General features: G+C 40.0%; 1 protein-coding gene and 1 non-coding gene across 3 annotated transcripts in view; both read left to right on the top strand.

Moving 5' to 3' along the window:
• STAG1 (STAG1 cohesin complex component) overlaps positions 1-26182 on the top strand; it is a 406617-nt gene that overhangs the window by 24972 nt on the left and 355463 nt on the right. The window contains exon 2 of one of the 2 annotated variants that reach the window (XM_063722218.1): positions 15455-15629. The exons of the other annotated variant lie outside the window; for it this stretch is intronic. The gene's annotated coding sequence lies outside the window, so the exon portion shown is untranslated. The remainder of the gene's footprint in view (positions 1-15454; positions 15630-26182) is intronic. 2 annotated transcript variants of the gene reach the window in all.
• Positions 4108-4212, top strand: LOC112132843 (U6 spliceosomal RNA). Its single transcript, XR_002914562.1, has one exon. It is a non-coding gene; the product is annotated as a U6 spliceosomal RNA (small nuclear RNA).

Below are 26182 nucleotides of genomic sequence, written 5' to 3'. Positions count from 1 at the left end.
AGTTCCATCCTTAACTATATTCAGGCCAACCTGGTGGTAGATTAAAGGGACGAGAGAACTGTCATTTCTCAAATATCTGTTATAGGCATTATTTTTGGTGCTTTAAATACATAGCCATCATTTATTGAATACAAGCTTTTTATTAAGCCTTTCAAGTGCTTTAGATTCATTACGTGCCATTTTCTTCACATATAACCCTTCAGAAAACATGGCAAAGATGTTTTTACAGATGAGGGCTTTGTTAGGCTCTTTTTCTTCTCTCTCTCCTCCCCTTCACTTCAAGGGCAAATTATCATAAACATAGATGGGGAATGAGATTGGGGTGGTGGTGGGATTATCACCCCTGCCAGCTCGCCTATTACTTAAGGCTGTCCAAGTTATACATTTTTCATTTCATTTATATACTGGAAAGGAAGGCAGACGGTATTCTTATGTGAGAGACAGTATCATGTAAACAAAATAATCATATATTATGATAAATGCTGTCTATGAAGGGAATAAATGAGGTGTTATGATGGATAATAATGAGGTACTTAACATTAAAAAAGGCCAGGAAAGACATCTCTGAGGGTGTGAAATTTAAGCTGAGGATGCGTACAGAACCTAGACAAGAATGGTCCAGATACAGGGAAGAGCAAGGATAAATCTTTTTAGCAGAAATGGCTCTAGGAATTCAGAGAAGGCCATAGTGACTGGAGGGAACATAATGCACGAAGAATACAGTGGCGTTGCATGAGGTTAGAGAGGTAAGCAGAGTCTGGATTATGTAGGGTGTATTTGGGATAGTTAGGACGCGTAGATTTTATGATAAGTGAAATGAGAAGCTGTTAGAGAGTTTTAAGAAGAGGAATGTTTAAAAAACATTCTTCTAGGACGGGTGCAGTGGCTCATACCTGTAATTCCAGCACTTTTGGAGGCCAAGACAGATTGATGGCTTGAGGCCAGGACTTTGAGACCAGCTTGGTCAACATGGCAAAACCCCATCTCTACTAAAAATACGAAAATTAGCTAGGCAAGGTGGCGCACGCCTGTGATCCCAGCTACTTGGGAGACTGAGGCAGGAGAATCACTTGAACCTGGGAGGCAGAGGTTGCAGTGAGCCGAGATTGTGCTGCTGCACTCCAGCCCGGGTGACAGAACAAGACTGTGTCTCAAAACAAAACACGTTCTTCTAGCTTAGTGATTCTCAACTGAGGGCGATTTTTCTTCTTAGGGGACATTTGGCAATGTCTAGATTTTTGATTGTCACAACTGGGAATAATGGTTTATGCTGCTGGCATCAGTGGATAGAAACCTAGGGATTATGGTGTATGCTACTGGCATCAGTGGATAGAGACCTGGGGATGATGGTGTGTGCTACTGGCATTAGTGGATAGAGACCTGGGGATGATAGTGTGTGCTACTGGCATTAGTGGGTGGAGATCAGGGATGCTGCTAAACCTTCTATAATGCATAGAACAGTAAACAACTATTGGCCCAAAATGTCACTAGTGGCAAGGTTGAGAACCCTTGCTTTTGCTATTGTGTGAATATTGGAGTGGTGGGTGGGGTGTGGGGAATGCAAGAGGGAGGGTTAGGTTGTTACAGTGTACAGGTGACAGATACAGTGCCTTGGACGATGGTTGTAATAGAGATAATACTGAGAAGTGTTCTTATTCTGTATGTGTATTGGAGTTAGAGTAGATAAATGAGGAAAGGGATAAGTCAAGGATGATCTCCAGGTTTCTAACTAATAATTGAGTGATTTGTGATACAGTCCTAAAGTAGAGAAGACCGGGAATGAAGTGTTCTGATTTTTAAAATTTTATTTCATTGAATTTGAGTTGCTATTAATAGAAGACACAACACTATTTTAGGGTACAATAGGAAGGAAACAGTAACCTCATGCTGTCTATACTTGGTCACACCAGCCACTCATTGCTTTGAAATCTTATCTATTCTCATGGATATGGCAGTTTCTTCTACCTTTATTTGTATTGCGTGGCATATGATAGGCTGTCCTTTTGCGTGTGTCTCAGTAACAAAACATAATACAGCTTCATCTACTTGTGGTGGTTCTCATATCCCATAAGTCATCACTTTACTGTTGCTTTGCAAGAAAATATAGAATTGGCGTTATTTCTACCAATAATTAATACTTAACTTGCTAATACAGATTTTTTTTGTGCCTTTCTGCATACTTAATAACTTTTCAGTGCCAAATTGTAGAGTAGTATTTTGAAAGCAGTTAAACACAACATGCATGGAACCAGCAATGTAAATAGCTCAACTGATGATCATTGGTCAAACTAGTCAGATTTTAGAAATAGGAAATAATTCTTTTGTCAGAAGACCTTATTTTAAACACACACACCCCCCCGCCCCCCCCCATAATTTTGTTTTCTAGTTCTTGCCTATTGAAGAGTGGTAATATTGATGTATAGAATGACTCATTTGCTTAGGGTAAGATTTTTGGTAAAGGTTCATTAAGAAATTTAGAAGCTTCCTTAGTTGATTTAAAATACAGGAAAAAATATCATTAGATTTACACAGAAATGTTGAGGAACATCTAGATTTGCAATTATAATACTTTAAGTATTAGACTATTTCCATTTGGAACCTTTCTAGTTCACTTTAAAAAGACAATTTGAATTGTCAGGCAGGAGCATTTCATTTTCTAAAATAAGAAGAAATGATACTTTGCTATAGAAGACCTATTCATGATTTTTTACATATGTTTAATGTTTTTTTTTGAACAGACATTCACAGTCTCTCTTCAGCCTTATAGAGCTCTCTGGTATTACTGTTTTGTCTCAATGTATCATCCTCTCCTGCCTTTATTTTCTTCACTAGCTGAGAACCTTATTTACCTCTCAAAATATGTTCATCTGCTTTGCATTTTTGTCTTTTCATTGCATTTGTCTAAAACCCAACCACATCACTTCATCTTTCTGACTTCTGTGTACCTGGCTCTGAGCTACTGAGCACAGCTGGAGAAAATAATAAACTTGCAGACTGGAGCCACTAAGTATTCATGCTCTCCAATCTTAATTGAACCCTCAGCATTACCCAGTAATTCTCCTTTGTTCCTAGTTTTTTCTCATTCCTCATACAGTTACTTAAAAACTTGTAATCTCCTATAGCCCCCTTACTTTACCACTTCCCTTCTCTTTTTCAGTAGATGACCTCATCTGTTCACTGTGAAACTTGAATTTAATTATTATTTTATTTCTGGGAGATGTTGAAAAAGTTTGAAATGAGACCGCATAGAGATCACCTTAACATTTGTGATGCATGTTGCTTGGAGGCATACAGAAAACTAAAGTATAAATTTTAGGACAAAAACGGAAAGATATATCTTTGTGGTAATTTTAGTGAGGCTACTATGAGGTAATTTTAGTACATCACTTTTTTTTCCTTTTTTTTTTTTTTTTTTTTTTTTTGGAGATAGGATCTTGCTCTGTTGCCCAGGCTGGAATGCAGTCATGGCTTACTGCAGCCTCAACCTCCTGGGCTGAGGTGATCCTCCCACCTCAGCCTCCTAAGTAGCTGTTACCACAGGTGTGCACCACCATGCCTGGCTATTTTTTTGTATTTTTAGTAGAGATGGGGTCTCACCATGTTGCCTTGGCTGGTCTCAAACTTTGAAGCTCAAGCGATCTGTCCTCCTTGGCCTCCCAAAGTGCTGGGATTACAGGCGTGAGCCACCACACCTATCCCCATAGTGTAATTTTTTTTTTTTTTTTTAATATGGAGTCTCGCTCTGTCGCCCAGGCTGAAGTGCACAGTCTCGGCTCACTGCAAGCTCTGCCTCCTGGGTTCACGCCATTCTTCTGCCTCAGCCTCCTGAGTAGCTGGGACTATAGGTGCCCGCCACCACTCCTGGCTAATTTTTTGTATTTTTAGTAGAGACGGGGTTTCACCGTGTTAGCCAGGATGGTCTTGATCTCCTGACCTCGTGATCTGCCCGCCTTGGCCTCCCAAAGTGCTGGGATTAAGGCGAGAGCCACTGCGCCCGGCCCCATAGTGTAATTCTTAACACCACTTTTATAATGGAACCAAATTATTTAATTTCACCCCTTCTGATCTGTAAGCAATTTATTTCTTTTGATAAATAATGTAAAAAGAGTGCTCACTTTGGCAGCACATACACTACAATGGGAACCATATAGAGAAGATTAGCATGGCCTCTGTACTAAGAAAAAAAGAATGTAAAAAGAGTATTAGATATTCAACAACATTCTAAGATAAGGGGCTTCATTATTTTCGTTTACATATAAAATTAAAATGATTTACTTAGTTCCAAATTGAACTATTTGATTCTGTTATACTGCCTTCAGTATTATTTGTAAATCTTCTGTTTCCCTTTTTTATCCAAATTCTGAGCGTTTCTCTTTATTGTGTCCTATCTTGATCTCTTGTCTGTAAGCTTATTATCTTTTTTGAAGACTTTCTCTGACTGCTTTATAGGACTGCAGAAAAATAATCATTGATTTTCCTGGCAGCTCAGGCTTTCTTGGTTTTATTTGGTTGACCTTTTAGACACTTCCAATGTCTAAGGAAGGAACTGCTGGATTCAGAGATCAATGACTTGGATTCTAATCCAGATTAGTCAATTTATTAGCATCATGTGCTTCTGTAAATTACTTTTACCTCTCTGCGTCGCTTGTATTGGTAATAAATAGGTATGTCCGTGTCATCTCAGAGCATATTGGCTAGCAAATGAGCTAATGTAACAGTACTCTGTAAACTATGAAATATGAATATAAGTGGTAGTTCTTTTGGGGGGACATTTTGTACATCCACAGATTTCTTTTCTTTTTCTTTTTTTTTTTTTTTTTTTTTTTTTTTGAGATGGAGTCTTGCTCTGTCACCCAGGCTGAAGTACAATGGCACAATCTTGGCTCACTGCAACCTCCGCCTCCTGAGTTCTAGTGATTCTCCTGCCTCAGCCTCCTGAGTAGCTGGGATTACAGGCGCCCACTATCATGCCCAGCTAATTTTTGTATTTTTAGTAGAGACAGGGTTTTGCCATGTTGGCCAGGCTGGACTTGAACTCCTGACCTCAGGTGATCTGCCTGCCTCGGCCTCCCAAAGTGCTGGTATTACAGGTGTGAGCCACCATGCTCAGCCCAAGTTGGTTCATTTTAGTTGTGACTGTTACTGAGCTCAGATAGCTTGATAAATCTGTCTTCACTATAGCAGATCTGGGTCAGGACACATTCTCCTGGGACTGTGTTGGAGACAAACTGCCAAATTTAATTTGTTTGAATACTCCTCACCATTGAGTTAATTTGGTTTCAGCTTGATATAATCATTTACAAGATCTGGGTTCTGCTTCCCATGCCACCTATTTTGGATTTTATGTATTTACTTTGTTCATTCCACACAGATGGTTTATCTTGTTTCATTCTTCTTAATTTAATGCTCAGTGTTCACTTAAGATTTTTTTTTTTTTGAGACGGGGTTTCGCTCTTGTTGCCCAGGCTGGAGTGCAATGGCGCGATCTCAGCTTACCACAACCTCCGCCTCCCGAGTTCAAGCGATTCTCCTACCTCAGCCTTCTGAGTAGCTGGGATTACAAGCGTGCACTACCATGCCCAGCTAATTTTGTATTTTCACTAGAGACGGGGTTTCTCCGTTATGGTCACGCTGGTCTCGAACTCCTGGCCTCAGGTGACCTGCCCGCCTTGGCCTCCCAAAGTGCTGGGATTACAGGCGTGAGCCACCGCTCCCTGCCTCACTTCAGTTTTAAAAGAGCCACTTGTGGATTGGATTTATCCTTAAAAAGTTGAGTGAGATATATATCGCTTCTAGTGCATTCCTGCTTTTGCATCTAGGAAGAGTATGGATTTTGCAGTCCATCCTAGATTGCCCTGTCATGTATTTAGCTGAAACTTTGGAGCAAGTTACTTTTTTGAGATCGATCCATCCATCCATGCATCCATCCATGCATCCATCCATCCATCCATCCATCCACCCACCCACCCACCCACCTACCTACCCACCTACCAGCCCGTCCACCCATCTACCCACTTATCATCCCAGAGGCACTGTAGTGCTGCTGCTCCTTGCTTTTCTGTTTTTCTTTGACAGATACGTTGAGGTATAATTTACATAACGTAAAATTCTCCCATTTTAAGTGTATAATTCAGTGATGTTTAGTTAATTTGGAAAACTATGTAGCCAACACTACCTAATTTCAGAATACTTCTATCACCCCCCAAAGAAGAAAATCTATGCCCATTTGTAGTCATTTCTCATTTTCTAATCTTAGGGTACTACTAATCTATTTTCTGTCTCCATAGATATGCTTTTTTGGGACATTTCATAAAATTGGAATCATTTATATGCTCTTTTATGTTTGGCTTTTATTTAGCAGTGTTTTTGAGGATGATTCATGTTAAGGCATGTTTCAATACTTTCTTGTATTTTGAAGAGTTCTTCATTTTATTAATTTGTTTACTTCATGGACATTTGAGTTTCAAACATTTGGCTGTTGTGAATAATGCTGTGAACATTGATTTACAAGTCTTGGTGTAGACATATGTTTCATTCCTCTTTGGCAGATACCTAGTATTGGAATTGCTGGGTCATGTAGTAAATTTATGTTTAATATTTTAAGAAACCAGTAAATTGTTTTCCAGAATGGTTGTACTGTTTTGCCCCCTCCCCGCCTGCCTTTTTTTTTATTTGAGGTAGAGCCCTGCTCTGTCACCCAGGATGGAGTGCAGTGGCGTGATCTTGGCTCACTGCAACTTCCATCTCCCAGGTTCAAGTGATTCTCTTGCATCAGCCTCCTGAGTAGCTGGGATTACAGGCCCTCCCCACCACACTTGGCTAATTTTTTTGTATTCTTAGTAGAAACGGGGTTTTGCCATGTTGGCCAGGCTGGTCTCAAACTCCTGACCTCATGTGATCCACCCACCTTGGCCTCCCAAAGTGCTGGGATTACAGGCATGAGCCACCATGCCTGGCCACCTCTATTTATCTGAATATTTAAGATAACTATTTGATTAGAATTCAGTATCACATGACATTAGCTGTTACCATAGAAGAAGAATCGTAGATAGCATCACAGGATTCTATTCCAGCTAGTAAAAAATAATAAAATACAAGTATGTCACATGCAAAAATATAATGTTTAATGATTAAAACCTAGATTTCTACCAGGTGAGCATGATTGCTTGAAAATTTCACTTAAAGACACTCCTTAGAACAGTGTAAAAATGTATTATTAATACTTTATTAAAACTTTTAATTATGGAAAATTTCATACAATGCAAATGAAGACAAAACAGTTTAGTGACTCCTCACATACTTTTTACCCAGCTTCAAAATTCACTCATTCCAGTTTTGTTTCATCTATACTCATACCTAGACTCTTCTCCCCAATATCATAAAGATAAATATATTCCCATTATCACATCTAAAGCCTTCCATAATAATTCTTTACTAAGGATTGGTTACTTTTGATGAGTGAGATACAGAAATAAAAATTTCAATTTCTTTTTACCTTTGTTTAAAAATGGAAATATTTTGGAGTGGTTTTTTACAGTAAATACATGAGTCTATGTGTGTATATGTTTTAAAGAAATATATCTCTTTAGGGATTTTAGGTCCTGTGCTTTCCTCCCCTTCTATCAGAAAAAAATTATAACAAAATTTTGAGGGTGTGGAGGCTGAGAGGATGTTTTCATTTGGTCCATTTACATGAGAATAAATAGCTTTAGAACATGGGATGAGGTCCAATTTGAATTCATTTTATTACTGCTTTAGAGGAATTATTTCTGTCATTTTCATTAGAAATCCAATTGCTTTAAAATTAAATTCTAAATTTTACTTTCTATACATGATTCCTTGTTTGGATTATGGATCTCACTGGATAGTCTGAGATCCATCACCTCTTTTCTGTGTTGTTTTCTGAAAGCTACAATTTTTTTCCATATTAATTAATTTATTGAGACAGAGTTTCGCTTTTGTTGCCCAGGCTGGAGTGCAATGGTGTGATCGCCGGTCACTGCAGCCTCCGCCTCCTGGGTTCAAGTGATTCTCCTGCCTCAGCCTCCCACGTAGCTGAGACTACAGGTGCCTGTCACCACACTTGGGTAATTTTTGTATTTTTAGTAGAAATGGGATTCTGCCATGTCGGCCAGGCTGGTCTCAAACTCCTGGTCTCAGGTGATCCACCTGCCTCAGCCTTCCGAAGTGCTGGGATTACAAGCATGAGCCACCACACCCGACCTCCATATTATTTAGAATTGATTTCTCATTAGTAACAAAATGCTTTTAACACCAAAATCAATAACTGTTTATAGTAAATCTGGGCTTTGATTTTGTTCTATGTCTGATCTATATAGGCAGCTCTGCTTTTGTGAGCCTCAGTCCACATATAAAATAGGGATATAATAATATAAGATAATGAGAAGGTTAAGTGTGTAGATTTCTTTTGGTGGTGGGAATAGGTGTTGAGGCAGGGTTAACAATACCTTGTGGTTTTATGCAGTATGCATTTACAAAGAAGAGCAAAGAGAAGTGGGAGAACAGACAAAAATGATTAAGTGTTGCTGTGTACACGTTGCTGTTATAAACCATTTATGTAAATTCCCATTTGATCCCTATGACGATGGTGGTATATGTTGTTATCATTCCAAACCACAATTTGTAACTGTGAAGTAATTTACAGAAGATATGTATTGTTATCCTCACTTTATATATGAGGAAACTAGGGTTGGAAAAATATAGTAATTTGCAGAAAGTCTTACAATTAATTAGTACAGCTTTAATTGGAAAGTTTATGCTTCTTTCTACCACCGTGGTATACTTTCCACTGTGGGCAGTTGTCTTATCAGGGAGGGAATGCAGTTGTTTTTGCTCCCCTTTTTTAAAGCACTGAAATGTTAGAGGTTACTTTGATAATTTGATTGGTTAGCTAATTAGAATATAGAGTTTTTTGTTTGTTTCTTTTTAAAGAGACAGGGTCTCACTTTAGTTGTCCCGGCTGAAGTGCATTGGTGCCATCATGGCTCAATGCACCTTCAACCTCCTGGCCTGAAGAGCTCCTCCTGCCTCAGCTTCCCAAAGTGTTGGCATTACAAGCATGAGCCATCGTGCCTGGCAGGAATGTAGTTCTTTTTTTCTTTTCTTTTTTTTTCCTCTTTGAGATGGAGTTTCGCTCTGTCGCCCAGGCTGGAGTGCAGTGGCGTGATCTCGGCTCACTGCAACCGCCGCCTGTAGGGTTCAAATAATTCTACTGTCTCAGCCTCCCGAGTAGCTGGCACTGCAGGCACCCGCCACCATGCCTGGCTAATTTTTGTATTTTTTTAGTAGAGGTGGGGTTTCACTATATATTAGTCAGGCTGGTTTTGAACTTCTGACCTCAGGTGATCCACCCATCTCAGCCTCCCAAAGTGCTGGGATTACAGGTTTGAGCCACCGTGCCCGCCATGACTTAAGTGAGATGAACCATGAAAAGTGAACCATGAAAACTCAATTTATGTTTTTAATTTTTATTATTATTTTTTGAGATGAAGTCTCCCTCTGTTGCCCACACTGGAGTGCAGTGGCGCCATTGCGGCTCATTGCAACCTCCACCTCCCAGGTTCAAGCGATTCTCCTGCTTCAGCCTGCTGAGTAGCTGGGACTACTGGCATGCACCACTGCACCGGCTAATTTTTTTTATTTTTAGTAGAAACAGCATTTTGCCACGTTGGCCAGGCTGGTCTCGAACTCCTCACCTCAGGTGATCTGCCTGCCTTGGCCTCCCAAAGTGGTGGGATTACAGGCATGAGCCACTGTGCCTGGCCATCATTTCAGTTTATATATATGTTTTATACATACTTTAAAAAAAAAAAAAACTACAGTAGTTATTGATAATGTCTGGTAGATTTTTCCCATTTATTTGCCTTTTGTAAAAACGTTTTTCACAATTCTCTTTTATTATGAAATAAAACACATAAAGTTAATTAGATATAAATATACTGCTTAAAATTTTTTTTTTTGAAACGGAGTCTTGTTCTGTCACCAGGCTGGAGTGCAATGGTGTGATCTCAGCTCACTGCAACCTCTGCCCCCCGGGTTCAAGAAATTCTCCTGCCTCAGCCTCCTAAGTAGTTGGGACTACAGGCATGTACCACCACGCCTGGCTAATTTTTTGTATTTTTAGTAGAGACGTGGTTTCACTGTGTTAGCCAGGATAGTCTCTGTGTCCTGACCTCATGATCCGCCAGCCTTGGCCTCCCAAAGTGCTGGGATAATAGGCGTGAGCCACTGCACTGGGCCTAAATAATTATTATAAACACAAACTAGCCCTGGTTCAGTGGCTCATACCTGTCATCCCAACACTTTGGGAGGCTGTGGCGAAAGGATTACTTGAGCCGTGGAGTTTGAGACTAGCTTGAGTAACATAGTGAGACCCTGTCTCTATTTAAATTAAAAAAAAAAATTAAAAAAACCCCATACGCAAATTTTGTCTGGGTCAAGAAGCAGAATGTCAGCACCACCTAACTCTCTTACTGTGTGCACCTTTGTATTTCATATAGTACCCTCCCTTTCCTCTAAAAGAACAATTATCTTGACTTTTATTTTATTTTTATATATATATAATTTTTTTTTTTTTTTGAGATGGGGCTTGCTCCTTTGTCCAGGCTGGAGTGCAGTGGCATAATCATGACTCACTGCAGCCTTGACCTCCCAGGTTCAAGTGATCTTGCCATCTCAGTCTCCCAGGTAGCTGAGAATATAGGCATGTGCCACCATGCCCAGCTAATTTATTTTATTTATTTATTTATTCTTATTTTTGAGATGGAGTCTCGCTCTGTCACCCAGGCTGGAGTGCAGTGGCACGATCTTGGCTCACTGCAAGCTCCGCCTCCTGGGTTCATGCCATTCTCCTGCCTCAGCCTCCCAAGTAGCTGGGACTACAGGCGCCCGCCACCACTCCCAGCTAATTTTTTGTATTTTTAGTAGAGACGGGATTTCATCGTGTTAGGCAGGATGGTCTTGATCTCCTGACCTCGTGATCTGCCCGCTGCGGCCTCCTAAAGTGCTGGGATTACAGGCGTGAGTCACCACGCCCGGCCTAGTTTTCTTATTTTTCGTAGAGACGAGTTCTCGGTACGTTGCCAGGATTCTCAGACTCCTAGGTTTAAACGATCCTCCTGCGTTGGTGACCCAAAGTGCCGAGATTACAAGTGTGAGCTACTGTGCTTGGCCAGTTCTCTTGTTCTTAAAAAATGTTTTCACACCCTAAGTCTTTATTGCTAAATACTGTGGTTTGACGTTCTGTTTTTGAGCTTCACATAGATGAAATTACACTTTTTTGGGGGATAGGGCCTTGCTTTGTTGCTCAGACTGGAGTGCAGGCTCTGTTTCTCAGGCTGGAGTGCAGTGATGCAATCATGGCTCTGGGCAGCCTGCACCTCCTGGGTTCAAGTGGTCCTTCCTGAGCATGAGCCACCTTGCCCTGCTAATTTTCAATTTTTTGTTGTTTTTTTTGAGACAGAGTCTTGCTCTGTTGCCCAGGCTGTAGTGCAATGGCACGATCTTGGCTCACTGCAACCTCTGCCTCCTGGGTTCAAGTGATTCTCCCTGCCTCAGGCACCCGAGTAGCTGGGATTACAGGTGCCTGCCACCATGCCCAGCTAATTTTTGTATTTTTAATAGAGACAAGGTTTCGTCATGTTGGCTAGGCTGGTCTTAAACTCCTGACCTCAGGTAATCTGCCCACTGTGGCCTCCCAAAGCACTGGGATTAAAGGCTTGAGCCACAGCGCCCAGCCAAGTTATAAATTTTTTGTAGAGATGGGATCTTGCTATGTTGCCCAGGCTGGTCTCTAACTCCTGGCCTCAAGTGATTCTCCTGCCTCAGTCTCCTAAAGTGTTGGAATTACAAATGCTAGTCACCGTGCTTCCCCAGAGTGTATTTTTTTTTTTTTTTTTTGAGATGGAGTTTCGCTCTGTTTCCCAGGCTAGAGTGCAGTGGCATGATCTCGGCTCAGTGCAACCTCCGCCTCCCGGATTCAAGAGATTCTTCTGCCTCAGCCTCCCGAGTAGCTGGGATTACAGGTATGCGCCACCACGCCTGGCTAATTGTTGCATTTTTAGTAGAGTCGGGATTTTACCACATTGATTAGACTGGTCTCAAACTCCTCACCTCAAGTGATTGTCCCACCTTGGCCTCCCAAAGTGCTGGGATTACAGGTGTGAGCCACCGTGCCCAGCCTCGTGTGTGTTTTTTAATGCACATGTGAAGCCATTTCTGTTGGATATATATCTAAGATCGAAATCTCTTGGTCATAAGGTATGTTTTTAGTAGAAAAGGCCAAATTGTTTTCCAGAGTGGTTTTACTAAACTTTTCTTTCAACAGCAGCATGTGAGAATTCCGTTTCGTATTCTCCTGAGTGCACATTATTGCCAATCTTTTAAAATTGTAGCCATTTTTGATGGCTTTAATTTGCACTATCTCTGGCTACTAATGAGTTTGAGCATCTCAGTGCTGACCATTTTGATGTCCTGTTCTGTAAAGTGATTGTTCTCATCACTTATCTATTTTTATTTTTAATTAATGTATATTTTGATTCATAGGAGCTTTTAATATATTCTTAATATAAGGCATTTGTCAGTTTAGGTTACTTATGTCTTCTCCCATTCTGTAGTTTGCCTGTGGTGCCTTTTTATATGGTATCTTTTGGTGCAGAAAAGTTCTCTGTAGGCTGGGTGCAGTGGCTTACACCTGTAATCCCAGCACTTTTGGAGGCCGAGGCTGTTGGATCACGAGGTCAGGAGATCGAGACCATCCTGGCTAAGGTGATGAAATTCTGTCTCTACTAAAATACAAAAAATTAGCTGGGTGTGGTGGCGTGCACCTGTAGTCCCAGTTACTCAGGAGGCTGAGACAGGGGAATTGCTTGAACTGGGTAGGCGGAGGTTGCAGCGAGCCGAGATCATGCCACTGCATTCCAGCCTGGCGACAGAGCAAAAGTCCATCTCAAAAAAAAAAAAAAAAAAAGTTATCTGAATAGGTACATACATCAGGTTTTTTTTCGTTAAACAGTGCTTTTTTGTGTTCTGTTTTAAATTTTTTTTTTCTTCCTTGGAGGTCATGGAGTTATTCACATCATCTATAAACTTTTATTTACTTCTCTCATTTAGATATGTAATATATAATTCACCTGGAATAGATTTTTGTGTATGTGTAGTTTTTAGGTCAAGTTTTATTTTTTTTCAAATGGATATCCAGTTGTTCCAGCACCATTTATGAATAAACAAACAAATAAACTTTTGCCATCACTCTGGAGTGTCGTGTTTTCATAAGTCATGTCCATAGATGCATGCTATGTGTCTGGGCCTTTATCCTGTTATATTAGTCTGTCTAGCCTTGTACCAATATCACTGCCTCATTTATTGAGCTTAATAAAATAAGTCTAAATATCCTGTAGAATAAGTCTCTCTTTTTTTTCTTTTCCTTGAAAGATGGTCTCGCTCTGTTTCCCAGGCTGGAGTGCAGTAGCGTGATAACAGTGTACTGTAGCCTTGACCTCTTGGGCTTATACGATCCTCCCATCTCAGCCTCCCGAGTAGCTGGGACCATAGGTGTGAGCCACCATGCCTGGATAATTTTTAAAATTATTTGTAGAGACGAGAGCTTCCTATGTTACTCAGGCTGCCCAGCTTGTTCTTTTTAAAGATTTGCTAGTCTGTTCTTTTGCATTTCCATGTACATTTTAGAATCACTGCATTAATTTCTCCCCCTAAGTAAACAGAGTAACCAATTTAACCTCCAACCAAACCACAGAATCTTTTGGGCTTTTGTTTGGGATTATACTGTTGCCTTTAGATCAATTTTGGAATGGGCAGAATTGACATCCTTTATGGTTTTCTACTTAGAAGTCTTGCATATCTTTTGTTAGATTTATTCTTAGATACTTGATTTTCTTATGCCATAGTAAGTATATATATATATATATATATATATTTCTTTTTGTAAATGGGATTTCAGAAATTGTCATACTTTAACCAGGAGTTTTATAGCAAAGGTTTTTGTGAAAAATTATATTCTATAATAGGTTTAAGTCATTGTCTAAAGTATCTCCAGTATTTATAAAGCCAGAGGGAGTCCAGGATGGTACACAAATAATGCTTCTGATGGTGTCATTTTCCTTTTTGTTTTCAAGCAAGACTGGGTAAAGTATCGTATATTGAAATGCAAACATAATAACATGACCATTTCACTTCATTTTTTTTTTTTGGTAGGGGGACTTTGGCATTTAGTTTCATTTATGGTTTTAATCTATTCATGAAAGTAGTTGGTTAAATAAAATGGTTTATTTACTATTTCTGAGTTTTAGATTTTCTTCCTTGGCATACTTTATTTTGGGTTAGGTAGTTTCTTCCGCTCCATGGTTGGATTGGGGAGGGGCTATAATTAAACCAACATTGAAGTGAAATACAGTATGCACATTGCAATCTTGTTTCAGTGGAAGTGAAGTAAAAAGACTTGAAATTCTGGTACTGTGGAAAAGAAGCAAAGTACTGGGTAGGCTTAATACCGCATGGTGTTGTGTGTGAGAGAGACAGAAAAATGCTTGTTTCTGAATACTTGAACCAGAGCTTTGGAATTGGAGCACTGTAATAGAGAGGAAGAAAAGGATCAGAATACAGGGAAAATGAAATAGCATGGAGAAGAGAATGATAAAACAAAATTTTAACAGCTTAGTTCCTGGAAAACCATTATAAAATCAGACTGTATTACTGTGTGAAAGTTGATAAGCATTTTTATAAAAACTTAATGTTGGAATTGTGTTTGGGTGAACTTTTCTGGGTCTTAAGGACAGGTTATCCAGAAAGGAAGGAAAAAGAACAAAAACCCCGGCATGTTTCCAGGGGTATATGTAGCCCCCCAAAAATGCTGTTGTATTGTTTTATGAATAAAGTCTGATATTTATCTGGAGTTCCCAATCCCTCTTCCCCACCTTTTAAAATTTTATTTTATTTTATTTTATTTTTTGAGATGGAGTCTCACTCTGTTGCCCAGGCTGGAGTGTAGTGTTGCAATTTTGGCTGACTGAAACCTCTGCCTCCTGGGTTCAAGCGATTCTCATGCCTTAGCCTTCCCAGTAGCTGGGATTACAGGTGTGTGCCACCATGCCCAGCTAATTTTTGTATTTTTAGTGGAGATGAGGTTTCACCATGTTGGCCAGGCTGGTCTCCAACTGTTGACTTCAGGTGATCCACACACTTTGGCCTCCCAAAGTGCTGGGATTACAGGCGTGAGCCACCGTGTCCGGCCCACCACCTTTTTTCTTTAGAGAGAGGGTCTTGTTCTGTTGTCCAGGCTGGAATGAGGTGGCTTGGTTATAACTTACTGTAGCCTTGAACTCCTGGGATCAAGTGATCTTCCTACCTCAGTCTCCCTAGTAGCCGGGACAATGGGTGTATGCCACCATGCCTAGCTAATTTTATTTTGTTTTTTTAGAGATGGGTCTCATGATGTTGCCCAGGCTGGTCTTGAACTCCTGACCTCAAGCAGTCCTCCTGCCTCGACCTCCCAAAATGCTGTGATTACATGAGTGAGCTGGGCCCCTTCATTGATTAGAGAAAAATTCACTGAAACTCAGAAATAACTGGAGTTCTTCTATGTAAATGATATGGTAACCTGCTTTCCTATATAATAAATTTGACTTCATTTAAGTTAGTTATAAATTAGGCAGCCTGGGCAACATAATGAGACCCTGTCTTTTTTTGTTTTTTTGAGACAGAGTCTTGCTCTGTCGCCCAGGCTGGAGTGCAGTGGCATGATCTCGGCTCACTGCAGCCTCTACCTCTCGGGTTCATGTGAATCTCCTGCCTCAGCCTCCTGAGTAGCTGGGACTACAGGCATGCACCAGCACATCCAGCTAATTCTTTTATTTTTAGCAGAGACAGGGTTTCACCATGTTGGTCAGGCTGGTCTTGAACCCCTGACCTCATGTGATCCGCCCATCTCAGCCTCCCAAAGTGGTGGGATTATAGATGTGAACCACCGCGCTCGACTGAGACCCTGTCTTTTTTTTAAAAAAAAAAAAAAAAAAAAAAAGCCAGATGCGGTGGTACATGCCTGTGGTCCAACTACTTGGGAGGCTGAGGTGGGAGGGTTGATTCAGCCTTGAAGGTTGAGGCTGCAGTGAGCCGTGATTGTGCCACTGTACCCCAACTTAAATAATTGTCAGGATTTACTACATGTTAGAAAACTTCCATGACTTCTAACTATAAATAACTTGTTGATAAATGGGATGGGAGGGGTGAAACTAAGCACCTAACAATTTTAAGTAGCTATATAATAGTTATACCAATATAGTAAGCCTTGAAACTGTTTATTTCATATTAGTCTTTGATACTTCATACTGGCTTTCCAGTATTGAGCCTTTTTTATTGAGATGAAATTCACATAACATATATTTAACCATTTTGAAGTATACCATTTAGTGTCATTTAGTGCAATTGTGTTGTTGTGCAATCATCTCTAGTTTCAAAATGTTTTCGTTATCCAAAAGAGCATCTCATATCCGTAAGTAATCACTTCCTATTTCCTTGACACCCTCCCCCCAATCTCCTGGCAATCACTAATATGCTTTCTATCTCTATGGATTTGCTTATTTATTATTATTTCTTATAAATAAAATTATATAATATTTGGCTTCTTTTACTTAGCGTCATGTTTTCAATGTTTATTGAAGTTATAACATATATTAGTACTTAATTTTTATGGCTAAATAACATTCAATTGTATGTATATACCACATTTATTTCTTAGTTCATCTGTTGATGCACCTTTTGGCAATTATGAATAATGCTGCTGTTAGCATTTATGTACAAATTGCTGTGTGGATATATATTTTAATTTTTCTTGGGTGTATACCTAGAAGTGGAATTTCTGGATCATGTGGTAATTCTGTTTATCTTTTTGAGAAATGCCAAATTGTTCTTGACAGTGGCTGGTATCATTTTACATTTCTACTAGCAATGTATGAGAGTTCCTATTGCTTCACATCCTTGCCAACACTTGCTGTTTTCCTTTTTTTAAAAAAATATAGCCGCCTGCTATTGTTTGAATATGATTTGTTTGTACCACCAAAACTCATGTTGAAATTTGATCCCCAGTGTGGTGATATTGGGAGGTGGGACCTATTGGGAGGTATTTGGGTTATGAGGGCAGATCCTTCATGAATTGCTGGTGCTGTTCTCACTGTAGTGAGTGAATTCTTGCTTTCTAGAGACTGTATTAATTCTTGAGGGAATGGATTAATTTCTGCAAGAGTGTGTTGTTGTAAAGCCGGGACATCCCTCACGCTTTCCCCTCTTTGCATGTGTCCACTTCCCCATTGACCTTTTCTGCCATGTTGTAAAGTAGCACAAAAGCTGTCGCCAGAAGCTAGGGCCATGCCCTTGAACCCTTGAACTTCTCAGGCTGCAGAACCATGAACGAAATAAACCTCTTTTCGTTACAAATTACCAGTTAGATATTCTGTTATAAGCAACACAAAATGGACTAATACCCCATTCTAAAGTTTATAAAGTAGTATCTTTTTGTGGTTTTGACTTGCATTCTTTTAATGACCGATGAAGTTGAACATTTTTTCATGTGCTTGTTGGCCATTCGTATATCTTCTTTGGAAAAATGTCTTTTCAAGTCCTTTGCCCATTTGTAAATTGGATTGTCTTTTGTTGTTGAGTTGTAAGAGTTCGTTATGTAGTCTGGATACTGGACCCGTAAGTATTTTCTCTCATTTTGTGAGTTGTCTTTTAACTTTCTTGATAATGTCCTTTGATGCACAAAGCTTTTAAGTTTGACAAGGTCCAGTTTATATAATTTTTCTTTGGTACATGGGCTTTTGGTGTCATGTAAGAAACCATTTCCAAATTCAGTGGAGGAGGTTACTTCTATGTTTTCTCTTAAGAGCTTACAATTTTAGCCTTTATATTTAGGCCACTTATCCATTTTGATTTAATTTTTAGTATGGTGTGAGGTAAGAGTCCAACCTCATTCTTTTGCATGTGGGTATCACATTATCCCAATACCATTTGTTGAAGAGACTGTTTCTTCCCCGTTGAATTGTCGTGTACCCTTGTAAAAAATCAGTTGACCATAGAGTGTATTTTTGAACTCTCATTCTATTCCATTGGTCTATATTTCTGTCCTTATGCCAATACCACACTGTTTTGACTCCCTTGGCTTTGTAGTAAGTTTGAAATTGGAAAGTTTTAGTCTCAAATTTTATTGTGCTTTTTCAATATTATTTTGACTGTTTGGGACCCCTTGCAATTCTGTATGAGTTTGAGGATTGGACTTTCCATTTTTGCAAAAAAGTCCATTGGAATTTTGATAGGGGTTGCACCGAATCTGTACATTGTTTTGGAGAGTATTGCCATTTTAGCAATATTAAATGATCTAATCTGGGAATGTTAGATGTCTTTCCATTTAATTAAGTCTTAATTTATTTTAACAATGTTTTATAGTTCTTTGCAAATCTTTCACCCTGTTGGTTAAATTTATTTTTAGACATTTTAATTTTTGGATGTTATCATAAATTTGTTTTCTTTCCTTTTTGGATTATTATGTGTAGGAACACAACTGATTTTTGTATATTGATCTTATACCCTGCAACTTTGCTCAATTTTTTTTTATCAGTTTGGTGGGGATTTTTTGTTGATTCTTTGGAATGTTTTATATATAGGATCGTGTCGTGTGTGACTAGAGATAGTTACACTTCATCCTTTCCAATATGAATGCCTTTAAATTCTTTTCTCGCCCGGCTAGCAGTGTTGAAAGTGGGCATTCTTGTCTTATTTCTGATGTTAGAGGGACAGCTTTTAGTTATTCGCCATTGAGTATGTTAACCGTAGGCTTTTCATAAATGCATCTTATCACGTTAAGCTCCCTTTTATTGCTGGTTTCCTGAGTTTTTTGTTTGTTTATTTCTGAGACAGGATCTCACTCTGTCTTCCAGACTGGAATGCAGTGGCATGATCATGGCTTATGGTAGCCTTGATCTCCTGTGCCCAAGTGATCCTCCCCCCTCAGCCTCTGGAGTAACTGGGACCGCAAGTATGCACAACCATTCCTGGCTAATTAAAAAAAAGTTTTTTGTAGAGACATGGTCTTGCTATCTTGCCCAGGCTGTTGTTGAACTCCTGGGCTCAAGTGATCCTCCTACCTTGGCCTCGCCGTGTGCTGGGATTACAGGCATGAGCCATTGTGCCTGGCCATTTGTTTTTTAGCATGATAATATATTGTATTAGTTCATTCTCACACTTCTAATAAAGACATACCTGAGACTGGGTAATTTATAAAGGAAAGAAGTTTAATTGACTCAATTCCAAATGGCTGGGGATGCTTCAGAATCATGGCAGAAGACAAAGGAGGAGTAAAGTTACATCTGACATGGCAACAGGCAAAGAGAGCATGTACAGGAGAGCTCTTCTTTATAAAACCGTCAGATCTCGTGAGACTTATATTCATTATCACAAGAACAGCATGGGAAAGACCCACCCCCATGATTCAGTTACCTCCCATCTTTCCTTCCTACAATACATGAGAATTATGGGAGCTACAATACAATACGTGGGAATTATGGGAGCTACAATTCAAGATCTGGGTAGGGACACAGCCAAACAATATCATACGTTGAACTTTGTTAAATATGTGTGTGTGTGTGTGTGTGTGTGTTTGATGATCATGTGATATTTTTCCTTCTGTTAATATCGTGTATTACATTGATTGATTTTCTTATGATAAACCATCCTTCATTCTTGGGCTAAATCTTACTTGTTCATGGTGTATAGCTGGGATTATAGGCGCATGCCACCACACCCAGCTAATTTTTTGTATTTTTTAGTAGAGATGGGGTTTCACTGTGTTGGCCAGGCTGATCTTGAACTCCTGACCTTGTGATCCGCCCGCCTTGGCCTCCCAAAGTGCTAGGATTACATATGTGAGCCACTGCGCCCGGCCAGGTTTTTTAATTTTCTTAATGATCTTCTGTCTAGATGTTTTAGCCATTATTGAAAGTGAAGTTTTATTATTGTTATATTGAAGTTTATTATATATTGAAGTTTATTATTGTTAGGTATTATTGTTGAACTATTTCTACTTTTAGTTCTCTCGGTGTTTGCACACAATTTCAGGGCTCCATTGTTTTGTGTGTAATTGTTATATCTTCTTAATGAATTAACCCTTTTATCACTATGCATTCTTGTCTTTTTTTTTTTTTTTTTTTTTTTTTTGAGACAGCGACTCACTCTTCACCCAGGCTGGAGTGCAGTGGCATGATCTCAGCTCACTGCAACCTCCCGGGCTCAAGCGATTCTCTCACCTCCGCTTTCTGAGTAGTTGGGACTACAGGTGCATGCCACCACGCCTGGCTAATTTTCTGTATTTTTGGTAGAGACGGGGTTTTGCTATGTTTCCCAGGTTGGTCTGGAACCCCTGAGCTCAAGTGATCTGCCTACCTGGGCCTCCCAAAGTGCTGGGATTACAGGCATGAGCTACTACTCCCGGCCATTCTTTGTCTTTTTTTAACAACTTTTGACTTATAATCTGTTTTGTCTACTGTCAGTTTTGCTGCCCTTCCTCTCTTTTGGTTACTGTTTGTGTGATATAAATAATTCCATCCTTTTATTTTTAAGTTATATGTGTCTTTGAGGCTAAAGTGAATCTCTTTTAACTAGCATATAGTTGCATCTTTAAAAAAATCATGGCGGGGCTCGTTGGCTCACGCCTGTAATCCCAGTACTTTGGGAGGCCAAGTCAGGTGGATCACCTGAGGTCAGGAGTTCGAGACTAGCCTGGCCAACATGGTGAAATCCTGTCTCTACTAAAAATACAAAAATTAGCCAGGCGTCGTGGTGCACTCCTGTAATCGCAGCTACTTGGGAGGCTGAGGCAGGAGAATCACTTGAACCTGGGAGGCAGAGGTTGCAGTGAGCCGAGATCGCACCACTGCACTCCAGCTTGGGCGACAGAGTGAGACTCCATCTCAAAAAAAAAAAAAATCATTTATGCCAATCTGTGTTTTTTTGTTTATTAGTTTTTGAGATGGAGTCTTGCTCTGTCACCCAGCCTGGAGTGCAGTGACAGTCTCGGCCCACTGCAACCTCCGCCTCCCGGGTTCAAGCAATTCTCCTGCTTCAGCCTCCTGAGTATCTGGGACTATAGGTGTGTACCAGCATGCCTGGCTAATTATTTTGTTTTTAGTAGATACCGGGTTTCGCCGTGTTGGCCAGGCTGGTCTTGAACTCCTGCCCTCAGGTGATCCACCTGCTTCAGCCTCCCAAAGTGCTGGGATTCCAGGCATAAGCCACTGAGCCAGCCCCAATCTACGTTTTTTAATTGTCGATTTTAAGCTGTTTACATTTAAACTAATTGCTGATAAGGAAGAACTCTTGCCACTTTGCTATTTGTGTGTGGTCACTGAAGTCTATGTTCTTTTATCTTCGTGGTCAGCTAGTGACCTGTCAGATCCTTGAGTGTCTGAATCCAGTAAAGAAAAAAAGTTTTCTGCGTTTTATGTTTATTGAGCAATGCCGCTCAATAAATCACTTTAGCTCAATGGGATTGAAACAGTGGTCAGCCCATGCAGGTCCCTTAGTGATCCACCAGGCAGATAAAAACACACAACCCCAATTTTTGAACAAGGCACTAATTGTCCACCCTGACACCAGCAAGCTGAATCAGAAAGATGGGCTGCTGTCCTCATAAGTGCTTGCCTCCTAGCTGGTGAATGGGGGATGGTAGCTGCTACATGGAATATAGAAATTTACCAGTGTTAACCAATGACTTTCTTCATCCTGCCCACTCATGGACACTATAAGTGTTTGACTAGACTTTTAGAGTTCTGGAATAGTTGATTTCTTGTATTTCTTGCCAGCTTTATAATTGTTTCAGTGGAAGAACTTTTTCTTGGAGCTTCTTACTTGGCCATCTTCCATGATGTCACCTCAGCCTTTACTTTTATTTTTTTTGAGATGGAGTCTTCCTCTGTCGCCAGGCTGGAGTGCAGTAGCGCAATATCAGCTCACTGCAACCTCTGCCTCCCGGGTTCAAATGATTCTCCTGCCTCAGCCTCCTGAGTAGCTGGGATTACAGGCGTGCGCCACCACGCCCAGCTAATTTTTGTGTTTTTAGTAGAGATGGGGTTTCACCATGTTGGCCAGGATGGTCTTGATCTCCTGACCTCATGATCTGCCCGCCTCGGCCTCCCAAAGTGCTGGGATTACAGGTGTGAGCCACCGTGCCTGGCCCAGCCTTTACTTTTATATATTGACGTTGTATCCTGTTTCCTAGCTTAAAATCTGAATGAACCTGGATAATTGAAGTCAGTTTTTAAGTTCAGTTGCAAGCGAGTCAGGGCATGGTGGCTCATTCGTGTAATTCCAGCACTTTGGGAGGCCAAGGTGGGTGGATCACCTCAGGTCAGGAGTTTGAGACTAGCCTGGCCAACATGGTGAAACCCCATCTGTACTAAAAATACAAAAATTAGCTGGGTGTCGTGGCGGGCACCTGTAAACGCACCTGTAAACCCAGCTACTTGGGAGCCTGAGGCAGGAGAATCACTTGAACCCGGGAGACGGAGGTTGCAGTGAGCCGAGATCGCGCCATTGCGCTCCAGCCTGGGTAACAGAGCAAGACTCCATCTCAAAAAAAAAAAAAATTGTAAGTGAATTTATGACTGAACTTGGTAAGTTTATTTGTGATTTTAACTTAGTAATTTGTTAATTTAATATTGACCAATATTTATTGGAAATAATTTTATAAGTAGTGATTTTTACTTAAAAAATAAATGTAAAAGCACTTTGGGAGGCTGAGGCAAGAGGAGTTCAAGACCAGCCTGGGCTGAACATAGTGAGATCATGTCTTTACACACACACATTCTCATTCTCTCTCTCTGTCTCTCCATCTCTCTCTCTGTCTCTCCATCTCTCTCTCTGTCTCTCTCTCTCTGTGTCTGTCTCTCTTTCGGCATGGTGGTGCATGCCTGTAGTCCTAGCTATTTGGGAGGCTGTGGCAGGAGGATCACTTGAGCTTGGGAGTTGGAGACTGCTGTGAGCTTACCTAAAAAAAAAAAGAGTAAAAGAATACCTATTAAGTTTGACTTAGCAGTTAAAGTCTAATTTATCTTGCACAGTAAAACTTTGGGGGCAAAGAGGTAGAAGTAGCTCTTGACAATTTTTTTTTTCTAGTCTGTATCCTGTTGAAGCTCTTGATAATTTTGTGATAACAATTTTCATTTGAAGTTTCAGTGCCTATAAAGAAGCAGTTTGTATAATGATTCTCTCAAAAGCATTAACTGCCTTTTATTGAGTGATTGCTGTATTCCAGGGATACAGAAAGATTTATTAGATGATCTATTTTAATCCTCAGAGAATTCCTGTAAGATAGGTGTTATCTTGATTTTTTCAGTTGAGAAAATTGATGCTCAGAGAGATTCAACATACTTATATCCAGGGGGCATACCGGCTGTTAAGTGGCAGAGGTAGGAAGCGAGTTCAGATCTTTATGTCTTATTTTTTATTTTACTGAGCTGCTTTTGATTATAGGATACAATAACTTCTAGGATTTGTCTGAAAATGTGTAGAGTAAGCACTACTTTATTCTATAGAGACTATTTTCCTGTTAGGATTTTATACACACACACACCCACACACACACGAGGATGGGAATGGTGATGGTATTGTGTCAGTTTGAGGTTAAGTTTTAATCAAGAAGCAAAAAGGTCAAGGATAAAACTCAGTTTTTACAAAAATAGAGTAGTTTAATGTTTTTCCTGATAAGTTGGATATTAAAAAATAAGGACAATATTCAAAGTTTTCTGAAGATGCACTAAATCAAGGTAGGCATTGTCATGTCAACTTAAAATAGTTGAGAGCAGGCTGGGTGCAGTGGCTCACACCTGTAATCCGAGCACTTTGGGAGGCTGAGGCGGGTGGATCACCTGAGGTCAAGAGTTTGAGACCAGCCTGGCCAGCATGGTGAAATCCCGTCTCTACTAAAAATACAAAAATTAGCCAAGTGTGGTGGCATGTGCCCATAGTCCCAGCTACTCGGGAGGCTGAGGCAGGAGAATCACTTGAACCTGGGAGGTCGAGGTTGCATTGAGCCAAGATCACACCACTGCACGCCAGCCTGGGCGACAGAGTGAGACTCTCATCTCAAAAAAAAAAAATAGAGCACACACACATTTATGTTTTTTTAAGTTGTTCTTGAGAGACTGTGTGTTAATTTCTGCTAGTAATCCCATTATAAATGAACAGGATAATTGATTCATATTTTCAGTAACTGGAAGGGACTTTTGAAATAATTTAGTTCTATGGCCAGTTCTATGGTCTATCATGCCTGTAATCCCAGCACTTTGGGAGGCAAAGGTGGGTGGATCACCTGTGGTCAGGAGTTCGAGACCAGCCTGGCCAACATGGTGAAACCCCATCTCTACTAAAAATACAAAAAATTAGCCGGGCGTGGTGGTGGGCACCTGTAATCCCAGCTGCTTGGGAGGCTGAGGCAGGAGAATTGCTTGAATCTGAGAGGCGGAGGTTGCGGTGAGCAGAGATCATACCATTGTACTCCAGCCTGGGCAACAAGAGCAAAATTCTGTCTCGAATAATAAAAAAAAAGAAGTAATTTAGTTGTATATGCTCATTTAACAGATGAGAAAATTGAATGAGTTTAAAAGATTAAATACTTTTAGTTATTCAGCAGACCGAGATTCGAAACCTAGTTTAGTGATCCTTTATCTTCAAGTCTTTCTTAGTTCTTTATTGCTCAAAATTAGGAATGAGGGTAGCATGAGCATCCAAAAATATTTTTTTTCCGAACACCATATTCTAGGCAAAGCATCCTAGATAGAGAAAAAGAAAAAATTTGGGAGGTATATGAAAATTAGGAACTGGAAGGACTGTCATATTATAGGCATGTTGTAGAACAGCACAGAGGAGAAAGGGAAGAATAAATGGTTTCTCTTCAACACAGGGCAATTTTGGATATTTTGAAGTAAACTTACAGGCAAGAGGAAGAACAGAGGGCTGTGAATAATAGGCATAGCATTTAAAGCAGATGTACATGTGATATGGCTACTTGGGAGGGTTCTTTGTATTTCTTCGGATGTATCAAACCTGCTTGCTATACCGCTTCATCTGAAAGTATTTTTCTTTTAGAAAAACCTGGGATGTGGAAGTGATCGTTTTGTATATTTTAATTTAGTGGTTGTCATCAACCTAGTGATTTGGATTATATGTTACATTAGTATCATCTAGAATTTTTTTTTTCTGAAAGGATACACAAAGGATGTGTCCTCATAGCTTAGCTCCCACTTCGAAGTGAGAGCATAACAATATTTGGTTTTCCATTCCTGAGTTACTTAGAACAATGGCCTCTACCTCCATCCAAGTAGCTGTGAAAGACATGTCTCACCCTGGTAATCCAGAATGTGGTGAAACCCCATCTACCATTAAAAAAAAAAAAAAAATCAGTCAGACGTGGTGGCGCTTAGGCCCAGCTACTTGAGAATCTGAGGTGGGAGGATCGTCTGACCTCGGGAGGCAGAGGTTGCAGTGAGCCGTGATTATGCCATTGCATTCTAGCCTGGGTGACAGAGCAAGACCCTGTCTTTAAAAAAAGAAAAGAAAAGAAAATGCAGCTGACTAATTCTAGAGATAGTAATAATATTTGATGGTGTGGATAAACAGACCAGAAATTCTTAAGTATTTGAATAAAGCAGTAGTCTCAGCAAAGACATTTTCTTCCTATAAAATTAAGTAGGCTATTAAGACATTAAAGGAAGTCATTCTTTCTTTTTTATTTCAATAGTTTTGGGAGTACAGGTGATTTTTCGTTAGATGGATAAATTCTTTAGTGGTGATTTCTGAGATTTTAGTGTACCCGTCACCCAAGCAGTGTACACTGTGCCCAATATGTAGGCGTTTAACCCTCACACCCTTCCAAACCTTCCTCCATTGCCCAAATCCCCAAAGTTCATTATATCATTCTTATGCCTTTGTGTCCTCATAGTTTAGCTCCCACTTTGAAGTGAGAGCATAACAGTATTTGGTTTTCCATTCCTTAGTTACTTCACTTAGAACAATGGCCTCTACCTCCATCCAAGTAGCTGTGAAAGACATTATTTCATTCCTTTTTGTGGCTGAGTAGTATTTTATTGTGTATATATACTAC

The sequence above is a fragment of the Pongo abelii genome, chromosome 2 (genome assembly GCF_028885655.2).
Source record: "Pongo abelii isolate AG06213 chromosome 2, NHGRI_mPonAbe1-v2.0_pri, whole genome shotgun sequence".
NCBI lineage: Eukaryota > Metazoa > Chordata > Mammalia > Primates > Hominidae > Pongo > Pongo abelii.
The sequence above is the reverse complement of the archived record's forward strand: the minus strand, read 5'-3'. Positions and strand labels throughout refer to the sequence as shown.